The following is a 19873-nucleotide window of genomic DNA, read 5'->3' as shown; positions in this document are numbered from 1 at the left end:
AGTGTCATCATCAGCTGATGCGGCCTGCGATGTGGTGACCGGAGCCACTGGCCCACCCGCCTCTTCAGAGGAAGACAGAAAAAGCTGTTGGGCATCACTGCACCCTGCCTCTTCTTCCATTTCTCCAATGCTGCTTGGCTGGCCCCCTGTTTCCAAGCCAAGAGATTCAGAGAACAGAAGTAGAGACGGCTCCTGTCCTGGGCTCTCTGTCTGCCTGGGCAATTTGGCAGGTGGTGAAGAGACAGATGGCTGCTCTCCAGTGCTCTGTGTCTGAGAGGATGTGGCACTAATGGAAGTTGATGCATTAGCTGCCATCCATCCGACAACAGCTTCAATTTGGTCTTGACGCAGCAGCGGTGTACGGCGCTCTGACACAAAGCTGCGCATGAACGACTGTTGCCTGGTGAAAGTGGGTGCTGATGAGTCACCGGTGCCCGCAGCAGGCACAGAATCCCCACGTCCCCTCCCTGCTCCGCGCCCACGCCCACGCCCACGTGCCTTACTCACTGCCTTCTTCATCTTGGTTGACTGATAAAGATAAGCAGAAAAGTACTAACGGATTTGTGTGCTTATTCCTGAGCAACTCCTCCTAACAGGTATAAGAAACACTAATTTTCTAAAGTGTGGACTAGACTTTAATATGAGCTAATGTGGCCTACAGAAATGTAAAGTGGTGTAACTGGTGTGTTTGGTGAACTTTATTATTTATTTCTTTTTTGGGGGCTGAACTGACAACAGATAGAGCTGCAGTCACACAGAGACCGTGCAGACAGACGTAAACGGCGCTGCAAGGCCCAAAAACCCTCCTCTACTTTATCCTATGTAGTGTTTTTCCACAAATTAGCTGGAGACGGGTGGAAAGACACTAATAGGATTTTTTTAAATTAATTAGCAGCAGACTACACTACTTGAAAAAAAATTAAAATTGATTTGGCGGTATGACGCAGTGAACAACCCTGAGCTGGAGACAACCAGGCTACGGCTGCTCACAGACTACAGGGCGAGCTGCAGTCACACGGAGACCGTGCAGACAGCCGTAAACGGCGCTGCAAGGCCCAAAAACCCTCCTCTACTTTATCCTATGTAGTGTTTTTCCACAAATTAGCTGGAGACGGGTGGAAAGACACTAATAGGATTTTTTAAAATTAATTAGCAGCAGACTACACTACTTGAAAAAAAATTAAAATTGATTTGGCGGTATGACGCAGTGAACAACCCTGAGCTGGAGACAACCAGGCTACGGCTGCTCACAGACTACAGGGCGAGCTGCAGTCACACGGAGACCGTGCAGACAGCCGTAAACGGCGCTGCAAGGCCCAAAAACCCTCCTCTACTTTATCCTATGTAGTGTTTTTCCACAAATTAGCTGGAGACGGGTGGAAAGACACTAATAGGATTTTTTTAAATTAATTAGCAGCAGACTACACTACTTGAAAAAAAATTAAAATTGATTTGGCGGTATGACGCAGTGAACAACCCTGAGCTGGAGACAACCAGGCTACGGCTGCTCACAGACTACAGGGCGAGCTGCAGTCACACGGAGACCGTGCAGACAGCCGTAAACGGCGCTGCAAGGCCCAAAAACCCTCCTCTACTTTATCCTATGTAGTGTTTTTCCACAAATTAGCTGGAGACGGGTGGAAAGACACTAATAGGATTTTTTTAAATTAATTAGCAGCAGACTACACTACTTGAAAAAAAATTAAAATTGATTTGGCGGTATGACGCAGTGAACAACCCTGAGCTGGAGACAATCAGGCTACGGCTGCTCACAGACTACAGGGCGAGCTGCAGTCACACGGAGACCGTGCAGACAGCCGTAAACGGCGCTGCAAGGCCCAAAAACCCTCCTCTACTTTATCCTATGTAGTGTTTTTCCACAAATTAGCTGGAGACGGGTGGAAAGACACTAATAGGATTTTTTTAAATTAATTAGCAGCAGACTACACTACTTGAAAAAAAATTAAAATTGATTTGGCGGTATGACGCAGTGAACAACCCTGAGCTGGAGACAACCAGGCTACGGCTGCTCACAGACTACAGGGCGAGCTGCAGTCACACGGAGACCGTGCAGACAGCCGTAAACGGCGCTGCAAGGCCCAAAAACCCTCCTCTACTTTATCCTATGTAGTGTTTTTCCACAAATTAGCTGGAGACGGGTGGAAAGACACTAATAGGATTTTTTTAAATTAATTAGCAGCAGACTACACTACTTGAAAAAAAATTAAAATTGATTTGGCGGTATGACGCAGTGAACAACCCTGAGCTGGAGACAACCAGGCTACGGCTGCTCACAGACTACAGGGCGAGCTGCAGTCACACGGAGACCGTGCAGACAGCCGTAAACGGCGCTGCAAGGCCCAAAAACCCTCCTCTACTTTATCCTATGTAGTGTTTTTCCACAAATTAGCTGGAGACGGGTGGAAAGACACTAATAGGATTTTTTTAAATTAATTAGCAGCAGACTACACTACTTGAAAAAAAAAAAAAAAAAAAAAAAAGAACAGTATGAGGCAATGAACCACCCTCCCTGAACTGAATACAACCAGCTATGGATGGCCTATGTGGCTGCACTCAGACTAGAGAGTGGGCTGCACTCACACACACACACACACAGACCTTGCAGATCGCTGTGAAAACAGCGCTACAAGGCAAAAGCAAGGTGAATAGTAGGTGAACACAGCGGTTGCTAAATTAGCCTTTGGAAAGCACAAAGAAGCAAATCGCTATCTCTAAACTGTCCCTCAGTCAGCAAACAGCGTCCTGTCACTAACTGAATTCACAGCAGAGTGATCGCAAAATGGCGCCAGCGACTTTTAAACTGCATCATGACATCATTTCAGCAGCCAATCACAGCCTTGCCAGTAGTTTCATGCCCTCCATGCTAAACAGGATGTGCCCACACTTGGAATCATTCTCATTGGCTGAATTTCGGAATTTTGAATCTGGGAACTTCCGATTCCGGTATCCGATACGCGGCAAGTATCGGAATCCCGGTATCGGAATTCCGATACCGCAAGTATCGGCCGATACCCGATACTTGCGGTATCGGAATGCTCAACACTAATCAGGACCCCTTCTCTGTCTCACTGAAATACGAAGGTTGAATGTACATGAATTTTGTATTATTGCCATGGTCTTAGCTTGATGTTAACATAGATTTATTAGATTTCCCCTACCTGATGCACACTATTGCTGATTGGTAATTAATTCCCTTGCTTACTGTGAGCGGAGCCTCTTGGAGAATATGTGTGATCGTGGCAGAACAGGTGGGTCAGTAATGAGTGGGGAGTGTGTGGTGTGGCCTTCAGCATGTAGTATGATAGACCTGATCTTCTGCATACCGTATGATACATTACCATAAACAGGTCTGCCGTGAATATCTCTCATATGCATTTACCTTGAAAAGATCGTACTCTTGTAACCCGCAGGATGCAGCTTGACATCATGGGAGAATAAAAGTCCAGAACCCTAACTCCATATCTATAGCTTTCACAAAAAAACAGAGAAAAAAAAGAAATCAAATAACATAAATATTCATAAATTATACTTATTCCTACATAGGAAAACAATAGAAATTCAATAGGGTTATAGAAGAACATAATAAAGTCATGAAATAATGGTCAAAGATCAGAGGCTGGACCCCATCTTACCTTCTCTGTATTCACCCCTATCTGAATTCCACAAAACTTATGACATATAACAAATCATGTCTAATCAAATGTTTGCTGTCTATTAATATAACATTGTGAATTCTCCCTTTCTACGTCTGTCCCTTGTTATAATTTTCCTTTTTTCATTTACTCTATTACTTATTCTTAAACTTGACAAAATACAGTAAAGGTACTATTTGCGCATTAAGCCAACCATACTCGTTAGATGGCTGGCCGCCAAACAAAGTTTCAGAAGATCGTTCAGCTGACAGTCACCATGTCAGCCAACTCTCCCATATAGTGTTGCTCTCGTTCGGCCGAGTGCTCTTGTGTTCTCTATAAGAAAGCTGCCAGGTGAGATATCAGCCAGCGACTTATCTCTAGAAGAACAATGCACTTAGCAGTCTGTAGTCGGACATGAGCGGTCAACATCTCCTATGGCCATCAATCTGCTGGTGGCCCTGTATACATTAGACAGTTGACCAATCCAGTCAATATCACCATGCTTGACCTACGTTAATATGTAAAGTGCCTGAGCGAGGTAGTTGTGGATTAGCTGCTGCTTCTGGTTGCTCTGGCACCCTACAGGTAAATAGTGTCCCAGTCCTGATGTGCTGCTGTTTGTGGGGTGCATCACACTTACTTGTAGCCCATAGACCTGCACAGGCTCCAGGCTTTCATCTTCCAGAACCTTCACAGCCAACAATTGAGGGTGCAATTAATTCATTAAAACAGTCAAACATTTACTTGGCAACTTGCGGTCATTACAATGAAGCAAATAGGATCGGGCCCAACGGGTTTACAGTTTTTCCGACAGGTACCGTACAGCACTAGGAATTCTTCTCCACTACAAGCAGTACACTTGGATTTCAACACCTCCTGCCTCTGAGAGTTTGAGTCCATCTTTCCCTGCAGCTCCACAGGCTTAGTGCACCAAGAGCCCCAACATCATCTCGAGGCTCCCAGGCCAACAAATGGAAATTCAATGCCCCTAGTAACAGGCTCATATTGTCCCTAGCAGCCTACTGCCTATGACCATTGCTGCCGCTTAACCACACTTTCTCTAACTGAACTTGACACTTCCAGTTACAGTTAACCATGTCTAGGCTAAACTGCAGACCCAGAGGGTTTTACTTTCAGATAACAGACAATAATATAAATACATTTAACCACTGGGGGTGTCAGAGAGTGGAACATCAAATCCACCACTCCTACAAGTATAATGTGTATGGGGTGGAATGTTACTCTGTGATTATTTTTTGCTACCCTATGTAAGTTCAATTATTATTACCAACTCAAAAACATGACATATCTGAAGAATATGTCATAAACATTTGATAGAGGCGAGAACTCAATATTTTGAGAACTGTGGTTCCCTATTCCTGCTACACCTGATGACGTGTTCTGCAGCCTCTTCATTCAGATAGAGAAATATTGATGTGGCTGTGCACGTGTATCTCTCTTTATTCTAATCTATGGTCAGGTACATTCTCGATATAGTTGTGCAGGGGTGAGATGGTGGCGAGGTGGGGCGTGACGCCACAGCTCATATAATTTATGACGAGGGTTGGGATTCTGTATGCCAGAAATCTCACTGGTAAGCATTCTAGCAAACTGAATGGAGGTGTATGACACTCGTCAAACACACCAGAGGCATACACCTCTTCATGAATCATGAATCAGGAGGGCCCGACTCCAGCATGCCCCTCTTCAAGAACAATGCTTGTCCAGATAAATCGGGCCCATAGTTTTCTCCCATTCTGTCACTTTTTAAGACATTCATTGGATAACTCCTGTATTAGGATATGTGCAAAAATTCTGTTGCAAATCCTCAGGTGCTGGCAGGTAAGACGTTATGTAAAATACGTAAATTTTTGCCTAGTTTTTTGTGCGTTTTAAACATGAGTTTTGCTGCTTATTTTTTCTCACTAATTAGTATAGTTGAAATCTGCTGCAAAAATTCTGCAAGAATTGATAGATTTAAAACTGCTGAAAATCTACAAGGAAAAAATGAGCAACGTGTGCATGAGATTCTAGAGATCTCATTTACTTTGTAAATGCAACTTGTTCACATAGTCTTAGGCTAGGTTCACATTGCGTCAAGTACATGGCGTTAAACGGATCCGTTAAACGCATGTACAGAAAAGGATCAAATTTGTAGAAAAATCGGCTTCACGTTAACGCTTGCGTTAACGCTTTTGACAGCGTTTTTCTCATTTTGATGTCCGTTCGCGATGTATCCGTTTGTCTGCGTTTGTCACTGTCAATAAAGTTTTTGGTTTTTTTTCTCCTTTTGTCCTCGTCGGGGTGTGGGTGCAGACTCATTCTCCATTTTGAAAGCATTGAGTGAACTTCTGCTAGCAACATGTTTGTGTCTGAGCTGGTTCGATTTCGCTTGATGCGGTTGCGACTTTGGCAGAGAAAGCGTAGTTCGCAAAGGAGATATTGGATCCACGAAGTTAATTTCTTGCGGAGTACATATGGTGCCTTTCACACCCTGTATCTTCAGCTTCGGGATCACCCTTCAAAATTCCAACGCTATCTACGGATGTCCATTGAGACCTTTGATGTTCTGCTTTCACATGTGAAGGATGAGATACATCATCATCGCAGCACTTTCCGTGAAAGCATCTGTGCGGAGGAACGATTAGTAGTGACTGTGAGGTAATTATAAAATTTTTTCTCATTCTATTGACAAAGACTAGATCTAGGCATCGTGGGGCATAATGTTCATTTAGCAATTGTATATTCTATTTATGTAGCCTTTTAGTTGTCCTTTAAAATCCTAACATTTTTTTTTTTTTTTTCAATGCCGACAGATATCTGGCTACTGGAGAATCTTTTGCGTCACTGCATGACCAATTTAGACTGGGGAAGTCAACAATTTGCCAACTGGTTCAGGAAACTTGTGATGCCATTTGGAACAACTTGCAACCACTTGTGCTACCAACCCCAACATCAGAAATGTGGCTAGCAATTTCCCAACAGTTCGAGGATGTGGCTAATTTCCCCAATTGTATTGGTGCCGTGGACGGCAAGCACATGCAGATTCAGAAACCAGCGCATAGTGGGTCCCTGTACTATAATTATAAAAAATACTTCTCGATAATCTTGATGGCTATTGCGGATGCAAGATACCGGTTTGTAGCTGTGGATATTGGTGCGTATGGCCGTACTAACGATTCAAGAGTCTTCAGAGACTCCAACATGGGGAGATGTTTGTATAGCAACAATTTTAACTTACCCTCATCACGACCTCTACGGGGGACCGAAGACCCAAGTTTGCCCTTTGTTTTAGTTGGTGATGAGGCGTTCCAACTTGGGCAAAATCTCCTCAAACCGTACTCAAGCCGCAGTCTGAACTCCACCAAGCGCATTTTTAATTATCGCTTGAGCCGGGCAAGACGTTATGTGGAGTGCGCCTTTGGGATTTTGACATTAAAATGGCGAATTCTACTAACGTGCATGCAACTGCAACCAGAAAATGTCGACCGTGTTGTGAAGGCATGCATCTGTCTGCATAATTTTGTGGCCAGACATGAACCCCAGGTGGTTGACCCCGATGAATGTGAGTCGAACCTCATGAGCATTGAATCTACTGCTGTTCGGTCTACAGCTCAAATAATGAGGATTCGTGACCAATTTGCACAGTACTTCATACATGAGGGGCATGTTCCATGGCAAGACAGACACGTGTAAAATTTATTTCAAGTCTGAAGCTGTGTCCTGATTAGTGTTGAGCGATACCGTCCGATACTTGAAAGTATCGGTATCGGAAAGTATCGGCCGATACCGGCAAAGTACAGGATCCAATCCGATACCGATACCCGATACCAATACAAGTCAATGGGACTCAAGTATCGGACGGTATTCCTGATGGTTCCCAGGGTCTGAAGGAGAGGAAACTCTCCTTCAGGCCCTGGGAACCATATTAATGTGTAAAAGAAAGAATTAAAATAAAAAATATTGCTATACTCACCTCTCCGAGGGAACCGGCCGCGTTGTTTGCTTAAAATTCGCGCTTTTCTTTCCTTACGTGAAGTCCCGGCTTTGTGATTGGTTGCGTCGCAGTCACATGGGCGACGCAACCAATCACAGCAAGCCGTGACGTAATTTCAGGTCCTTAAGGATTTTAAAATTACGTCCCGGCTTTGTGATTGGTTGCGTCGCAGTCACATGGGCGACGCAACCAATCACAGCAAGCCGTGACGTAATTTCAGGCCCTTAAGGATTTTAAAATTACGTCCCGGCTTTGTGATTGGTTGTGTCGCAGTCACATGGGCGACGCAACCAATCACAAGCCGTGACGTCACGGGAGGCTGGACACGCGCGCATTTTAAAATGCGCGCGTGTCCAGCCTCCCGGCTTGTGATTGGTTGACCGCGATGCAACCAATCACAAGCTGAGACGTCACGGGAGGCTGGACAAGCGCGCATTTTAAAATGCGCGCGTGTCCAGCCTCCCGTGACGTCACGGCTTGTGATTGGTTGCGTCGCCCATGTGACTGCGACGCAACCAATCACAAAGCCGGGACGTAATTTTAAAATCCTTAAGGACCTGAAATTACGTCACGGCTTGCTGTGATTGGTTGCGTCGCCCATGTGACTGCGACGCAACCAATCACAAGCCGGGACTTCACGTAAAGGAAAGAAAAGCGCGAATTTTAAACAAAGAACGCTGCCGCTTCCCTCGGTAAGGTGCAGGCTGCGTCGGAGAGGTGAGTATAGCAATATTTTTTATTTTAATTCTCTCTTTTACACATTTTTACATTAATGTTGTTTCGATACCGATACCCGATACCACAAAAGTATCGGATCTCGGTATCGGAATTCCGATACCCGCAAGTATCGGCCGATACCCGATACTTGCGGTATCGGAATGCTCAACACTAGTCCTCATGTGTTTTTTGAGTTTTTTTTATTTCCCATATGTCTTGTAAAATATGTCTTGTAAAATGTTACATTACTGTTATGTTGTGTTCACAGTCATACAAGAATCAGATTTTAAACAGTTTACTTAAGTTTCCGAATTTTTATGAAAGAACAGTTGTGAACTTGTTACATATGATATCCCATAGGGATGTAAAAAAACACGCACGAAATTGGGCGGTAAAAAAACAATAAACCAAAAAACGTGAAACACAGTTTGCACCTGGCTGGGGACACAGAGCTGTACTATAGACTCTGGTATTGTGCGGGTGTATTGTCTGCCCAGGTGTATGATGGACTGCTACTTTGTCTCTGATGTTCAATGCTCGGTTCACACCGGGCTCTATATTGAGGGTTGTAGGCCGGCATGTCTATGCTTCTGGTTCTCCATGGAGCTGGCTCCTGGGGTCCCACAAATTCCTCAAGAAGGTCATTCAGTCTTTGCCGAAACAAAAGGTTTCTGTGTGCCAGGATATTTTGTGCTACGGGAACATAGGACAAAAAAAGTAGCTTCCATTCATTTGCAGAATATACAGACTCGCGAGATTGTAAGTCGGTAATTTCCCGCCTCAGGTCTTTCAGTTCACTCCGACACATGTCCTCAACCCGCTGAAGTCCATCGACAATAATGGCATCAGCTTCATCGTTTTGTGAAGCTCGCTTGCGTCCACGCACTGATTGCAACCGGGCACTCACACCTGAAGCCACAGTGCTTCTCTCCCCAGATCGTGGCTCGCTGATGACAGAGACGTCTTCAGTGCCCGTCTGCTGACTTGGTTCCAGTGGAGATGGCTCCAGTTCTTCTGCCTGTCTAGGCGCGGCGGTACTGCAGATCGTGCTGTAACCAAAAAAATATATATATATTTTGCTGTAACTTTTAAAAAAAAATTTCTCGCACACAGACCAATTTGTACTTACGAGCGCTGAGACAATGTTTTTTGAAGAAAGAGCAATTGCTCGTAGTGCACATACGGGGTCACCCGTTTTGCACCTGCTCCGCTTGGTACATTTTGACTATTCCGGTAGTCACGGACAAAGCGGTCCCTTATTGATTTCCAGCGAGTATGGACCGCATCCGCTGTAATTTTTAAAAAAAGGTTAAAAAATTATATATATACAGTATATATATTAGTAGACAGTTCTTATATTGATAGTTTAAAAATTGTGTATAGTTAGTTAAGATAGTTGATATATAGCTAGTAGATAGATAGTTGATAGATAGTAATTATTATAGATGATAGAGAAATAGTTTAGTGTATAGGTAGTTGATAGTTTAGAGATAGATAGTAGACAATTTAACATCACCAATATTTACCAATTTTTTTCTTTGAGGTTGACGACTTCTCCATGTATCGGGGATTGAAGTGAGAGATAATTTGATCCCACAACTTGCGGTTCTTTACTATGTCATGGTGGGAGCTGTCGCTTTGGTCCCATATTGAGGGGTTGGCTTCCACAAGGTTGATCAGTGTCTCATTGTGAATGGTCAACGGCTCTTCGTCAACCACAATCCTTTTTTTTTTTTTGGCTCGCTGACTTGGACTATGTAAACACAAAACGTTATGTTGAAAGGTTCAAATTCAGTTTATTGGTAGACTAATAGATAGATACATAGATAGATAGATACATTAGATACATAGATAGATAGATACATAGATAGATAGATACATAGATAGATAGATAGATACATAGATACAGCGAAAGATAGAGAGAGAGAGAGATAGTGGATAGATAGTTTATAGATATAGCAGATAGAAAGTGAATAGATTGTAGATAAATTTCTAGTTTTATATTTACCACTGGCAGTTGTGGAGATGACAGACGGCGAGGAACCTTCTTCCTCTTGTGTCCTCCGTGTGCCACAACCTATTGTGTATGTAAATGAAAAAAAAAAATTACATTTCTTTGATCAATAAATTTATGTTTGCAAAACTTAAAAATGTCTGCTATGTACCTTTGTTGGTTTTGCCTGTTTTTTTGGGGGGGCCTAGCAGCCTCGGGCTCCGAAGACTCCTATTTGCAATAGAAACATGATTATACATATATATATAGCTTACACTAATACACTGAATTTTCACACAAATTTTAGTGGTTTTTTAAAGTGCAAGCCTACCGACTGAGAAGAAAAAACCGCAGACACGCTGCTGCTGCTGCTGCTGCTTCCCTCACTATCCGACAAAGCAATACATTTTTAGTACACACACATCCGTCGTACAATACAGACTCCCATGATGTATACAGACATATCTACTATATAATTGTCTAGGGAACTTCCGTCTTTCTGTCCTTCTGTCACGGTATTAATTCGCTGATTGGTCTCGGCAGCTGCCTGTCATGGCTGCCGCAACCAGTCAGCGACGCGCACAGTCAGAAAAAAAAAAGGGCCGCCCCGCACTCACTGCCCGGCACCCGCATACACCCCTCTGCTCACCGCTCACACAGGGTACTGTGACAAACATCGCTGAGCAATATACTACGTGACTGGGTTCTGTATACTACGTCGCTGGGTGCTGTATACTACTTCACTGTGCAATACACTATGTGGCTCTGTGATGTATACTACGTCGCTGGGCAATATACTACATACTACATGGCTGGGCAATATACTACGTCGCTGGGCAATATACTACATACTACATGGCTGGGCAATATACTACGTGGACATGCATATTCTAGAATACACGATGCGTTATCGGTAGTGTTGAGCGATACTTTCCGATATCGGAAAGTATCGGTATCGGAAAGTATCGGCCGATACCGTCAAAATATCGGATCCAATCCGATACCGATACCCGATCCCAATGCAAGTCAATGGGACGAAAATATCGGAATTAAAATAAACCCTTTATAAACTTGTAGGTTCATTCTACATGAAGGAAAACAACTAAGAATAATGTAGGATGTATTGGGGGACGTGGCGGAGATATTAAAGGGACAGAGGTTTAGCCCAATGTAATAGAATAGCAGGATTTTTAATTTTTTTTTATGAAGTTCGGCGTTAGAAAGAATTTGACTATGTTATTTTTTTTTTTTTTATGTCAGATATTGATGTTTCACTACTTCCACGCCCTTCACCTTCTTTTTTACTTCTCCCACGCTTTCTTCTTCATTATCCTCATCATCAGCTTCTTTGACATCAACTTCTTCACCTTATTCATCTTCTTCTTCATCTTCTACCTATTATTTTTTGGGTTACATTGTTCATATTCTTTTTATTTTACTATTATCTTCATCATATTCAACTTCTTCATCATATTCTTATTTGTGACAGGCATTCCCGTAGTTGTTATCTATAAAAGTTTGAAGATTACACCTTCCGTTCTGCCTGTCACAAACCAGTTACATTTGTCCGCGTTCAGTTTGGCCTGCAGCATCAGGCTTTATCCAGGGGCACCACGAGGAGGAACGGACTCACCCCCATACACTGCTTAGTCTTCTTCTGCTTATAATTTACATAATATTTTTTTGCTCTGATATTTTGTGTTATGCTTAATGTCCTTCTGCTCTTTGTTCTGCAGCCTCTTGTTCTTCTGCTTCTCGGTCTTCCAGGTCGTCGTCGTCTCCAGGGTCGTCGTCTCCGGGGTCGTCGTCATCGGGGTGGTCTCCGGGGTCGTCGTCATCGGGGTGGTCTTCAGGGTCATCGTCTCCAGGGTCGTCGTCATCACGGTGGTTGTCGTCTCTGGTGTCGTCGTCATCTTAGGGGTGTTCTTCCGGGTCATCGTGTTTAGTCTCTTGAACTTGGAAATGTAGCAGAAGGTACAAGAAGGCTGAGAAAATGCCGAGAACCAGCTGATGGAACTGGAACTCGGATGGCTACCCGAAGGTCCAAGAGCCAATGGAACTACCGAGGACCAGCTGACGTTACTGGAACCCGGTTACTAAGCAGGAGGTACCCGTGCCTGAAAGCACTACCAAGGACCACCTGACGTTGGTGGAACTCGGATACCCAGAGGGAGGCACCTAAGCCAAAGGCTCTGCCCGGAACCAGCTGACGGTACTGGAACCAGGATGGGGAGCAGAAGGTACAAGAGCAAAAGACACTGCCGAGAACCAGCTGACGGTGCTGGAACCCGGATGGGTAGCCGAAGGTCCAAGAGCCAATGGAACTACCGAGGACCAGCTGACGTTACTGGAACCCGGTTACTAAGCAGGAGGTACCCGTGCCTGAAAGCACTACCAAGGACCACCTGACGTTGGTGGAACTCAGATACCCAGAGGGAGGCACCTAAGCCAAAGGCTCTGCCCGGAACCAGCTGACGGTACTGGAACCAGGATGGGGAGCAGAAGGTACAAGAGCAAGTGTCTGCGTGGCTTTTGCAGGACACGATGCCGGCTGCACAGCAGGGGAACAGCTGGCGGTGCTGGACCCCACTGACACATTGGCTGGTGTTTTTCTCTGTGCAGCTAGCACATCTGGGCAAAAACTGGCGGTGTGTTAGAGCCCAGGGACAGCAGGAGGAGGAGCAGGAGGAGGAGGAGCAGGGGGAGGGGAGTGTAGGCCGAAGCCTGCACTGGCGGCAGCTTTGGGTGTGTTGTGTCTGCGTGGCTTTTGCAGGACACGTTGCCGGCTACACAGCAGGGGAACAGCTGGCGGTGCTGGACCCCACTGACACATTGGCGAGGTGTTTGGCTCTGTGCAGCCAGCACTTCCGGACAGCAACTAGCGTTGTTGGAGCCCGGGCTCTGCAGGTGGAGCAGAGTGTAGGCCGAAGCCTACTTGAACCGATTTCAAAGGTCACCTTTAACCCCCCCTCAGGGGTTAGAAAGTAGAAGAGCCACAGCTTATGCAGCAGTAGTGCTGCACAAGTCAAAGGTTGCTCTTTTAATTTTTCTCCTTGCACACGCTGAATGAAACACGTATAACATTTAGCCCTTTATACAGTCAAACTGTGTAATGGAGGCGCGAGTTCCCTTTGTAATGAGACGCAGCACAGGTGTCAAGAATCCCACCTTGGTGCTGGGTGCAGCCTCCCGAGCGTTGTTATTTGCTGTACAGGAGTCTGCGCTGTCGTGTTATCCCCTGGCCTAGCGCCGTTAGCGCTGCCCATCTTCTGGCATCATGTAATGTCGGCCGGTGCGGTTCGCGATGACCATGAATCCCAGCCCCGCAGTGTCTTAACATTGTTAAAACACTGCGGGGCTGGGATTCAGGGCCTGGCGCAGCACATATGTTGGCCTCTCACACTCGGGTCCTTACACCCGCTTCAGACTGTGCGGCGTCATCTGATCCCTTATCGCATGCCACGGCCATGAAGCCGCACAGTCCGAACAAGGCGGAAGGAGAGGAGGGACAGGCGAACTGATGCACTGATCCTGCCCATCAATCACACCCTCGCAGTCCCAATAAATAAGACACCGAGGGGCGTTGTGCGGGTCAGGGCGGCCGCAGAGGCGCAGCCAGCCAAACAATGATGCCAGAAGACGGGCAGCGCTACCAAGGGGGTTGCAGCGTGTCATTACAAAGGAAAGTCACACCACCGGGACGGTTAAATGGTCACACAGAGGACACATTGCGGACGTGTTTTCAGTTCCACATGTGCGAGGAGAATACGTTTCTGAGCCACCTTGCACACATGCAGCATTACCGCTGTACAAGGTGGCTGGATAACGTAAAAACGCCTGGGGGAGGGGGGACAGGTTCCCTTCAATTTCAGTTCTTGTGTCTGCGTGGCTTTTGCAGGACACGATGCCGGCTGCACAGCAGGGGAACAGCTGGCGGTGCTGGACCCCACTGACACATTGGCTGGTGTTTTTCTCTGTGCAGCTAGCACATCTGGGCAAAAACTGGCGGTGTGTTAGAGCCCAGGGACAGCAGGAGGAGGAGCAGGAGGAGGAGGAGCAGGGGGAGGGGAGTGTAGGCCGAAGCCTGCACTGGCGGCAGCTTTGGGTGTGTTGTGTCTGCGTGGCTTTTGCAGGACACGTTGCCGGCTACACAGCAGGGGAACAGCTGGCGGTGCTGGACCCCACTGACACATTGGCGAGGTGTTTGGCTCTGTGCAGCCAGCACTTCCGGACAGCAACTAGCGTTGTTGGAGCCCGGGCTCTGCAGGTGGAGCAGAGTGTAGGCCGAAGCCTACTTGAACCGATTTCAAAGGTCACCTTTAACCCCCCCTCAGGGGTTAGAAAGTAGAAGAGCCACAGCTTATGCAGCAGTAGTGCTGCACAAGTCAAAGGTTGCTCTTTTAATTTTTCTCCTTGCACACGCTGAATGAAACACGTATAACATTTAGCCCTTTATACAGTCAAACTGTGTAATGGAGGCGCGAGTTCCCTTTGTAATGAGACGCAGCACAGGTGTCAAGAATCCCACCTTGGTGCTGGGTGCAGCCTCCCGAGCGTTGTTATTTGCTGTACAGGAGTCTGCGCTGTCGTGTTATCCCCTGGCCTAGCGCCGTTAGCGCTGCCCATCTTCTGGCATCATGTAATGTCGGCCGGTGCGGTTCGCGATGACCATGAATCCCAGCCCCGCAGTGTCTTAACATTGTTAAAACACTGCGGGGCTGGGATTCAGGGCCTGGCGCAGCACATATGTTGGCCTCTCACACTCGGGTCCTTACACCCGCTTCAGACTGTGCGGCGTCATCTGATCCCTTATCGCATGCCACGGCCATGAAGCCGCACAGTCCGAACAAGGCGGAAGGAGAGGAGGGACAGGCGAACTGATGCACTGATCCTGCCCATCAATCACACCCTCGCAGTCCCAATAAATAAGACACCGAGGGGCGTTGTGCGGGTCAGGGCGGCCGCAGAGGCGCAGCCAGCCAAACAATGATGCCAGAAGACGGGCAGCGCTACCAAGGGGGTTGCAGCGTGTCATTACAAAGGAAAGTCACACCACCGGGACGGTTAAATGGTCACACAGAGGACACATTGCGGACGTGTTTTCAGTTCCACATGTGCGAGGAGAATACGTTTCTGAGCCACCTTGCACACATGCAGCATTACCGCTGTACAAGGTGGCTGGATAACGTAAAAACGCCTGGGGGAGGGGGGACAGGTTCCCTTCAATTTCAGTTCTTGTGTCTGCGTGGCTTTTGCAGGACACGATGCCGGCTGCACAGCAGGGGAACAGCTGGCGGTGCTGGACCCCACTGACACATTGGCTGGTGTTTTTCTCTGTGCAGCTAGCACATCTGGGCAAAAACTGGCGGTGTGTTAGAGCCCAGGGACAGCAGGAGGAGGAGCAGGAGGAGGAGGAGCAGGGGGAGGGGAGTGTAGGCCGAAGCCTGCACTGGCGGCAGCTTTGGGTGTGTTGTGTCTGCGTGGCTTTTGCAGGACACGTTGCCGGCTACACAGCAGGGGAACAGCTGGCGGTGCTGGACCCCACTGACACATTGGCGAGGTGTTTGGCTCTGTGCAGCCAGCACTTCCGGACAGCAACTAGCGTTGTTGGAGCCCGGGCTCTGCAGGTGGAGCAGAGTGTAGGCCGAAGCCTACTTGAACCGATTTCAAAGGTCACCTTTAACCCCCCCTCAGGGGTTAGAAAGTAGAAGAGCCACAGCTTATGCAGCAGTAGTGCTGCACAAGTCAAAGGTTGCTCTTTTAATTTTTCTCCTTGCACACGCTGAATGAAACACGTATAACATTTAGCCCTTTATACAGTCAAACTGTGTAATGGAGGCGCGAGTTCCCTTTGTAATGAGACGCAGCACAGGTGTCAAGAATCCCACCTTGGTGCTGGGTGCAGCCTCCCGAGCGTTGTTATTTGCTGTACAGGAGTCTGCGCTGTCGTGTTATCCCCTGGCCTAGCGCCGTTAGCGCTGCCCATCTTCTGGCATCATGTAATGTCGGCCGGTGCGGTTCGCGATGACCATGAATCCCAGCCCCGCAGTGTCTTAACATTGTTAAAACACTGCGGGGCTGGGATTCAGGGCCTGGCGCAGCACATATGTTGGCCTCTCACACTCGGGTCCTTACACCCGCTTCAGACTGTGCGGCGTCATCTGATCCCTTATCGCATGCCACGGCCATGAAGCCGCACAGTCCGAACAAGGCGGAAGGAGAGGAGGGACAGGCGAACTGATGCACTGATCCTGCCCATCAATCACACCCTCGCAGTCCCAATAAATAAGACACCGAGGGGCGTTGTGTGGGTCAGGGCGGCCGCAGAAGCGCAGCCAGCCAAACAATGATGCCAGAAGACGGGCAGCGTTACCAAGGAGCTTGTTGCGTGTGTCAATACAAAGTCAAATCACACCTGAGGGACGTTTTAATGGTCACAGAGGACACATTTTAGACGTGTTCACTTCAACATGGGCAAGGAGAATAAGTTTCTGAGCCACCTTGAACACATGCAGCATTACTGCTGTTCAAGGTAGCTGTAAAACATAGAAACACCTGGGGGAGGGGGGACAGGTTCCCTTCAATTTCAGTTCTTGTGTCTGCGTGGCGGTCGCAGGACACTTTGCCGGCTACACAGCAGGGGAACAGCTGGCGGTGCTGGACCCCACTGACACATTGGCTGGTGTTTTTCTCTGTGCAGCTAGCACATCTGGGCAAAAACTGGCGGTGTGTTAGAGCCCAGGGACAGCAGGAGGAGCAGGGGGAGCGGAGTGTAGGCCGAAGCCTGCACTCGAGCAAGTTGAAAGGAAACCTTTAACCCCCCCCCCCCCCAGGCGTTTGTAGCTGAAAGAGCCATTGTGTACAGCACTAATGCTGGAAAAGGTAAACTTAGCTCTTTTAATTATGGTCCTTGTACATGCGGAACCTAACATTTATGAAATGTGTCCCCACACAGCGTTAAACCGTCCGGTAGGTGGAACTTTCCTTTGTCGTGTGACGCAGCACAGCCATCATTTTTACCCCCTTGTCGCCGTTCGCCCCCTCCTCAGCGTTGTTTGAATCTGTCCCGGAGCCTGCGCTGTTAGGTTAGCCCATGGCTATGCACACATGTTGCGCTGCCCGTCTTCTGACCTCATTTGGTGTCAGGCTGGCTGCGCCTGTGCGGGTGCGTTGGCCGAGATCCCGCCTCGCAGTGTCGTCTCATGTAATCCCACCGCGGGCCTGTGATCTGTGCCCGTGCGCAGTGCATATCCTCTCCTCTCACTCCCCTCCCTACGGCTTTTTCAGACTGTGCGGTGTCACGGCCGTGGCATGCTATTAGGGACCAGCTGACATCGCACAGTCTGAAGAAGCCGTAGGGAGGGGAGTGAGAGGAGAGGATATGCACTGCGCACGGGCACGGATCACAGGCCCGCGGTGGGATTACATGAGACGACACTGCGAGGCGGGATCTCGGCCAGCGCACCCGCACAGGCGCAGCCAGCCTGACACCAAATGAGGTCAGAAGACGGGCAGCGCAACATGTGTGCATGGCCAAGGGCTAACCTAACAGCGCAGGCTCCGGGACAGATTCAAACAACGCTGAGGAGGGGGCGCACGGCGCCAAGGGGGTAAAAATGATGGCTGTGCTGCGTCACACGACAAAGGAAAGTTCCACCTACCGGACGGTGTAACGCTGTGTGGGGACACATTTCATAAGTGTTTGGTTCAGCATGTGCAAGGAGCATCACGAAAAGAGGCACTTTTTCCCTTTGCATCATCATTACTGCTGCACAAGGTGGCTCCTTCAGTAACAAACGCCTGGGGGGGGGGGGGGTCAGGTTCCCTTACATTTAACTTGTTGTGTCTGCGTGGCGGTCGCAGTACACGTTGCCGTATACACAGCAGGGGACCAGCTGGCGGTGCTGAACCCCACTAACACATTGGCGAGGTGTTTGGCTCTGTGCGTACAGCACTTCTGGACGGCAACTGGCGGTGTTGGAGCCCAGGGACGGGTGGAGGAGGAGGAGGTTGGAGGAGGTAGGAGGGATTGCCACACACACAGCAGGGGAACAGCTGACGTTACTGAACCCCAATAACAGAGGAGGGACTGTTGACTGTGCGTACAGCACTTCTGGACGGCAACTGGCGGTGTTGGAGCCCAGGGACGGGTGGAGGAGGAGGAGGTTGGAGGAGGTAGGAGGGATTGCCACACACACAGCAGGGGAACAGCTGACGTTACTGAACCCCAATAACAGAGGAGGGACTGTTGACTGTGCGTACAGCACTTCTGGACGGCAACTGGCGGTGTTGGAGCCCAGGGACGGGTGGAGGAGGAGGAGGTTGGAGGAGGTAGGAGGGATTGCCACACACACAGCAGGGGAACAGCTGACGTTACTGAACCCCAATAACAGAGGAGGGACTGTTGACTGTGCGTACAGCACTTCTGGACGGCAACTGGCGGTGTTGGAGCCCAGGGACGGGTGGAGGAGGAGGAGGTTGGAGGAGGTAGGAGGGATTGCCACACACACAGCAGGGGAACAGCTGACGTTACTGAACCCCAATAACAGAGGAGGGACTGTTGACTGTGCGTACAGCACTTCTGGACGGCAACTGGCGGTGTTGGAGCCCAGGGACGGGTGGAGGAGGAGGAGGTTGGAGGAGGTAGGAGGGATTGCCACACACACAGCAGGGGAACAGCTGACGTTACTGAACCCCAATAACAGAGGAGGGACTGTTGACTGTGCGTACAGCACTTCTGGACGGCAACTGGCGGTGTTGGAGCCCAGGGACGGGTGGAGGAGGAGGAGGTTGGAGGAGGTAGGAGGGATTGCCACACACACAGCAGGGGAACAGCTGACGTTACTGAACCCCAATAACAGAGGAGGGACTGTTGACTGTGCGTACAGCACTTCTGGACGGCAACTGGCGGTGTTGGAGCCCAGGGACGGGTGGAGGAGGAGGAGGTTGGAGGAGGTAGGAGGGATTGCCACACACACAGCAGGGGAACAGCTGACGTTACTGAACCCCAATAACAGAGGAGGGACTGTTGACTGTGCGTACAGCACTTCTGGACGGCAACTGGCGGTGTTGGAGCCCAGGGACGGGTGGAGGAGGAGGAGGTTGGAGGAGGTAGGAGGGATTGCCACACACACAGCAGGGGAACAGCTGACGTTACTGAACCCCAATAACAGAGGAGGGACTGTTGACTGTGCGTACAGCACTTCTGGACGGCAACTGGCGGTGTTGGAGCCCAGGGACGGGTGGAGGAGGAGGAGGTTGGAGGAGGTAGGAGGGATTGCCACACACACAGCAGGGGAACAGCTGACGTTACTGAACCCCAATAACAGAGGAGGGACTGTTGACTGTGCGTACAGCACTTCTGGACGGCAACTGGCGGTGTTGGAGCCCAGGGACGGGTGGAGGAGGAGGAGGTTGGAGGAGGTAGGAGGGATTGCCACACACACAGCAGGGGAACAGCTGACGTTACTGAACCCCAATAACAGAGGAGGGACTGTTGACTGTGCGTAC

The sequence above is a fragment of the Ranitomeya variabilis genome, chromosome 3 (genome assembly GCF_051348905.1).
Source record: "Ranitomeya variabilis isolate aRanVar5 chromosome 3, aRanVar5.hap1, whole genome shotgun sequence".
NCBI classification, from domain to species: domain Eukaryota; kingdom Metazoa; phylum Chordata; class Amphibia; order Anura; family Dendrobatidae; genus Ranitomeya; species Ranitomeya variabilis.
The sequence above is the reverse complement of the archived record's forward strand: the minus strand, read 5'-3'. Positions refer to the sequence as shown.